Here is a 7261-nt window from a genome sequence, read left to right as displayed (position 1 = left end):
CCATGATAGATTGTTCTCCATTCCATTACTTTCAATCTACAGGTGTCTTTAGATCTAACATGAATCTCTTGTAAGTAGCATATAGATGGGTCTTGTTTTCCTATCCATTCTGATACCCTATGTCTTTTGATTGGAGCATTTAGTCCATTGACATTTAGAGTGAGTACTGAAAGATGAATTTAGTGCCATCGTGTTGCCTGTAGATTGGTGTGTCTGATGGTGCTCTCTGGTCCTTCCTAGTCTTTGTTGCTTTTGGTCTTTTTTGTTTTGTTTTGACTTTTCTCCACTCAAAGAGTTCCCCTTAAAATTTCTTCCAGGGCTGGTTTAGTGGTCACGAATTCCTTTAATTTTTCTTTGTCTGGGAAATTCTTTATCTCTTCTTCTATTTTGAATCACACCCTTGCTGGATAAAGAATTCTTGGCTGCATATTTTTCTGATTCAGCACTGAATGATTGAATATACCCTGCTACTCCTTTCTGGCCTGCTAAGTTTCTGTGGATAGGTCTGCTGCAAATCTGTTTTGTCTTTCCCTACAGGTTAACGACTTTTTCCCCCTTTTCTGCTTTCATAATTCTTTCCTTGTATGTTTATTTTGTGAAGGTGTCTATGATATGCCTTGGTGATAGTCGATTTTTGTTTAATCTAATGCGAGTTCTCTGTGCTTCTTGGATTTTAGTATCTGTGTTCTTCCCCAGATTAGAAACATTTTCCACTATAATTTGCTCACATAAACCTTCTGCCTCTTTTTCTCTCTTCCTTCTCTGGGACTCCTATGATTCAGATGTTATTTCTTTTTAATAAGTCACTGAGTTCTCTAAGTATTGTATCATGCTTTTTTGCCTTTGTTTCCCCCCCCCCTTTTTTTCCCAGCTTCATTATTCTCCATAATTTTGTCTTCTAAATTGCTGATTCATTGCTCTTCTTCATCTATCCTTGCTGTCACGGCATTCATTTGAGATTGCATCTCAGTTACAGCATTTTTAATTTTGTCCTCACTAGATATTATTTCTCTTATCTCCACAGAAAGGGATTCTATGCTTTTTCAACCCCAGTTAGTATTCTTATTATCATGGTTCTAAACTATAGTTCAGACATCTTATATCTGTGTTGATTAAGTCCATGGTTGTCATTACTTCCTTTTCTTTCTTTTGGGGTGAATTCCTTCATTTTGTCATTTTGGAGGAAGAAAAAAATTGATAAAGTAAAAAATTAAAAATTAAAAATAAGATGAAAGATCAAATAAAGGAAGCTAGATCCTGGGTGTGTTTTGGTCTGCTTGTTGAAAGAAGCTTGATAGAATAGAGAAAAAAGGGAAAGAAAAAAAAGAAAGAAAAAAAAGAAGGTAAGAAAAAAACTTTTTAATTAAAAAAATTATATAATAGAAAAGAATAAAATGAAATAGAGTAAAAAAGTGTAAAAAAATAGAAAATAAAGTAAAAAAATAAAATTTTCTTCTTCTGTATCAAAGAATGAGGAAGAAAAGAAAAAAAACAATTTAAGCAAAAATGGAAGCAAATAAAATGAATAAATAAATTAACAAGTGAACAGAATGAAACCTGAATGAAGTTACATCCAGTTTCCCCTAGAACTGAAACTATGAAGCCTTCTATAGTCCATATACTAAGCAGGTAGAGTGACTTGTGTTGGTTTTCTATGGGATGTGTTTGGAGGGTGCAGTTGGGTGGGACTTGGAGTAATGGCTCTGTTCTTCACTAGGTGGCACTGTTTAGTTTACTGGGGTGGACCAATAAGGAGGGGTCTGTGTGCCACATGGGGAGAAGTGGTTCCCCTGCTCGGAGTGCAGGTGTGTGCATATGCACACATGGTTGTGGTGAGAATGGCTTTTTTTTTTTTTATTTATTTTTTATTTTTTATTTTTTATTTTTTTTTTTTTGAGAATGGCTTTACCTAGCTCCCTAGTCTGTGACACAGGAATTTTGTACTCACACTGACCTGCCATCAAGCACTCCCCCTTTGTCTTCGTTCTCCATATACTCCTCACCTCTACTTTGTCTATGTCCAAGCTGTTTGCCTACCAGGCAGCACCTCCCTCCAGAGTCTTATCTGAGATGGGGTTGTGTTTCAAAACCCCACATTTTATAGACCCTTGTGGCTAGGACCCATGCCAACTTTCTGGGGAAGGGTCTCATTGAGCAATGGCTGGTGCTGGCTTCCCCCAGAAGATGTTTGTGGGATTGTGCAGTGGCAGAGGATCATAGATTATAGCAAACGACAACACACAGCCAGTGCCAGATTTCACTGCACTTTAGTGTCTTTGTCTCAATACCAGCAAATGTGGCTGCTCTCCAGGGTCTGCTGGGACCGTTGCCTGTGGGGAGGCTGTATGGCCTCCACTAAATGCACTCCAAGCAGGGGAACTGCTTCTCCCTGTGTGGCATATGGACCCCTTAGACACTGCTGCCTGCTCCTGGAGATTTGTCCTACCTCCTCACCAGACCACCACCAGGCACTGAGCTCTGAAACTTCAGGCTCTGCATGCCACTGTTTATAGAATCCTGGTGGTACTGAAACCCTCTTCTTTCTTCCTATCAATGGTTTTGGGGAACAGATTTCTTGTTCAGTCCCCTGCGAGTGTTTTCACTCTTTCTTTCTTTCCAGCTACTTTTGGGAGAGTGGTTTTCTTGCACTCTCATGGTGCACTGCACTCTCCCCCTTTCCCTTTCTTTGTCCTCTCTCTGCAAAAACAGCTCCCTACCCTCCGTGGCTTTTCTCTCCCCCACTTCACCTCTCTGTACCACATACCTGACAAGTTTTGTGGCTCAAGTTATGCATATTGTTGTGTTAATCCTCAGATCAATTTCCTAGGTGTTCAAAATGGTTCTGTGCTGATCTGGTTGCATTTCAGGGATGAGACAAGCTCAGGGTCTCCATGCTGCTCTTGGAAACATCTTGGATACTCCCAGAAGCTATATCTGATTCATTTCTTTTTCTTAAGCATTTACTGAGTAAATGAATACATATAGGACTGTTGAGTAGAAGAGTAGACTAGTCAGTTGCTAAACCACTTTAAATTTCCAATACCAAAAGATTCTATGTTTTCAGTGTTAGAAATTTTATTCTAAAACTTATGTACCAATAATCTATGGTAGAATTCTAATTTACCTAAGATAAATGTACAAATGTTTAAGCACTACAGTTTGTAATGTAACTTGTCTGAATCCATGTCTCTAATAACATTTCTTTTCTCTTACAGATATTAAAATCTGTTGATATTAACACATGCAATCTGCTGAACTTTGGCACATTTATGCAGTACCTTAAAGAAATGAGAAGACAATGAAGATGAACTTTAAGAGTTTGGATGCAAATAATGATGGTTTGTTCTTATACAGTGAGCAAACGTGTAGCCAAGAATTAACTACAGTTTAGTAAAGGTTTATTCCTTGATATTTGGATTCTGTGAAAGGTTATTAAAAAGTCATTTATTTAATTCATCATTTGTTTGACTGTTATTACTTCTAAGGAATATTTTTAAATGATATAATTTTTATTTACATACTATCTTTCAAAAATAACAACCACCAACAAAAAAGCCTACCCTTTGAACAATATGCTTTTTACCTTTGAACAATATAAATATCTAAGAGATATTTATAACATTTTGATAATTTTTATACAAAGGTCAATGTAGCAATGGTAGTTAAGCTGAATCTGGAAAGATGAGCAAAAATTAGCTTAGTGAAGAGTGGGGAAGTGTTCCAGGCAGAGAAAATGGCTTCCTGGGAGCCTGGTCACACCAGGAGAGCAGGTCATGTCCTAGCAACTGGAGGAAGACCAGCGAGGCTGAAGCTGAGAGCAAGGGGAAATGTCAGAGATAAGGCTGAGAGGCAGGTCTGGTCAGGATCATGGAGGTGTTTGAGACCTGTGAAGCTTTCTGGACTTGATCCCCAGGGGGAATGAAGTGGGAAGGCACTTAAGAGTTTTTAGTAAGAGGAGTAGCACCACCATATTTGTGTGGAGCATGGACTGGCATCTGAGCTAAGATGATATTGTGGTGATGAGAATAAATAATTTGGCAGATGTTTAGTCATAGAAAAGATCATATTTGGTGACTGAAATTGCAGGATGAAGGTAAGGAAAGAGGCAAGAACAATTGGTTTGAGCAACATTGGAGACTGTTAATATTATTATTGGTATAGGAAATATCATATGGACTCTCCAGTCTCTTCTTTTTAGCTTGGCAGGTAAAAGAAATAATTGGAATATTAATGTCTTAAGGAAATGTTGCAACAATGTAGTGAATATTGCTTAACTCTTTGCCTTTGTATCTTGTCATGTCTTCCAATTAATCTTTATTTTCTTTGTTCCTTTAAAGGAGTGATTGATACTTCGGAAATCATCAATACTCTCAACTTAATCAGTACACGTATTTTGGAAAAAGAGGCAGTGAAGATTCTTGAAAAGTAAGCCCTTACATGTGTGCATAGATTTTAAAATTATTTTTTATTTGCTTTAAAACCCTTTTCATTACAAAAGTGACAACTATGGAAACTTAGGGAAGCATGAGTAAGAGGGAGAGAGTATAGTACTCTGAGTCCTGGTATTCTTTAATGTTAAGAGGCCAGGGGTTGAGGGGAAACCAGTAAAGGGGAGTAAAAAGGAGAAACTAGAGAAAAAGGACAAGAACCAGGAGAACTCTGTTTTGGAAGCCAAATGGAGAAAATTTTTTAAGGAGGAGGCACTGTCTTTGTCAAATGATGCTGATAGGCTAAATAAAATGAGGACAGAGACCGACTACTGATTTTACACTGCTGAAGCCATTGGTGGGGTAATTGTGGTGAGAGCCTGTTGGGACTGCGTTCAAGAGAGAATAAGAAGAAATTGGAGACAGAAGATAGACAATTCTTTAAGGAGGGTTACTGCAAAGGCAAAGAGAGATAAAGGTGATAGTGGGGGAAAATAAAGTCAACATATTTTTTTTTAAGATGAGAATGCATGAGGGGCACCTGGGTGGCTCAGCTTGTTAGTGTCCAACTCTTGATTTTGGCTTATGTTGTGATCCCAGGTTGTGGGGAACCCCTGCATCGGGTTCCATGCTGAGCATGGAGCCTGCTTAGGATTCTCTCTCCTTCTCTCTCTCTCTCTCTCTCTCTCTCTCTCTCTCTCTCTCTCTCCCTCTGCCCCTCTCCCCTGCTTGAACTCTCTCTCTCTAAAATAAAATAAAATAAAATAAAATAAAATAAAATAATGAGAATGCTTGAACACTCATGTTTTGGGGAGAAATAGGGGATTACAATGGCCTGAGTGTAAGTGTCTGTAATTGATTTGGTGGCTTAAGGAGATGTATGAAGTTGAGCAGTAGAGGAAGATGAAAAAGGGAGCAAACTGAGACAAGAAGTTTAGCAATATATTTCACTATATTTCTTCAAATTCTTAATTTCATTCAAGGATTTGAGAAATTCTCTGATGGGAACTCTTTAAAATTCTTTTTTTTTTTAATTTTTTTTTAACGTTTATTTATTTTTGAGACAGAGAGAGACAGAGCATGAATAGGGGAGGGGCAAAGAGAGAGGGAGACACAGAATCCGAAACAGGCTCCAGGCTCTGAGCTGTCAGCACAGAGCCCGACGCGGGGCTCGAACTCACGGACTGTGAGATCATGACCTGAGCTGAAGTCGGACGCTTAACCGACTGAGCCACCCAGGCACCCCTCTTTAAAATTCTTAAAATTGTCCCAAATATATTAATGGTATTAATGGAAGTTATATTTCCATGGGTATTTGGGTTTCTTATTATATATACATATATATATATATATACACATATATATAATGTATATAATGTAATATAATATATATGTATATATATGTATAATTTGGATTTCTTATTTTATATATAATATATAAATGATATATATTACATATATATTACATATATGTTATATATATACATATATATAACATATATATATTTTAAGAGTCATATTCTAAGAAGGTAATTTTCAGCCATCGTTCTGTTGCTAGAGAAGTTACAAGATGAGGTTACCAGACGGAAAGAAGGGGACATGTTTAAGAAATGTGAGAAGATTGGGATGTAGGAACACTGGCTTACAGTTCTGTAGTTCTTTACAGTTTATAAGGCCATAGTATATATAATTCCATTTAATACTCTAGTAGCTCTATATTGTAGGACTTATTCCCATAGAAGCTGAAGTTTAGAGATGTAAGATGCACTCTCTACATCATGAAAGTAACAATGGACAGACCTCAACTATAACCCAAATATTCTGACTTTAAGAAATAAGATGTTATTTTGATAATGCTTTTTGAAATTTATGTTTCATAATTTATATTTGAGCATATTCTTTTAAAAAATATACCCATCGGATGGATACCGATGGGTCAATGACAGTTGACTGGGATGAATGGAGGAAGTATTTTTTATTTAAACCTGCAAGAAATGTTGAGGAAATTGCCCATCACTGGAACCATTTTATCGTAAGTGGTCTCTTCTTTAGTATATGTATATTTTATACCACGACTCATGGGCATAAAATGTAATGCATCATAAACTGTTAGAAAATTAGGGGGCCAGAATATTAGCAAGTAAGGTTTCGTTTTTTTTAACAAAGAATGATATAGAATGTTGTTTTCTCACAAGTTGTATAGTGCCAAATATCTGAAGTGACATATAATATCACCTTCAATCAAAGTTTTGACTTGCAAAAGGCACCCATTTGTTGGGAATAATTAACAACTTAACAGTTGATTACTCCTACACAGCACCACTATTCTGGATTATGGTTGCTTATTTTCTTGTCTGAAAGTAGGGACTGTGAATTGCTGATTGCTGTGTCATACAGTACATTCCCAATAAAGATTTGTTGGATAGATGAATAAATTATAACTGGAATTCTTTTGAAAGAGTGCTAAGGTTCTAGTTTTTTCATATTAATATTTATCTCATAGTCTGCATGGCTCTTGTTTCCCTGAGCACTCAGAGATCTGTGCTTCATAATTTCTTAAAATTCTCAAAAATTTAAAAAAATTTTGCTTAGTAAATCCAAATTAAAATATGCACTGTTTTTCTATAACTCTTTGAGGTAGAGATTATTATTCTTGTGTTAGGATAAGGAAATCAAGGCAGAAGGAGGCTAAGTAACTGGCTTTCTTGTAGGTAAGGAGTTTAGTATAACGTTAAAGATCATGAACTCCAGAATCGTATTGCCCAAGTGTGCTTCCTAAGTGCCCCTAACTTATTAGGCCTGTGAGTTAAGGGACATCATTTAACCTTGCTAGG

The sequence above is a fragment of the Herpailurus yagouaroundi genome, unplaced genomic scaffold (genome assembly GCF_014898765.1).
Source record: "Herpailurus yagouaroundi ecotype Mexico unplaced genomic scaffold, PumYag 77, whole genome shotgun sequence".
Classification (NCBI taxonomy): domain Eukaryota; kingdom Metazoa; phylum Chordata; class Mammalia; order Carnivora; family Felidae; genus Herpailurus; species Herpailurus yagouaroundi.
This window is presented reverse-complemented; position numbering follows the sequence as displayed.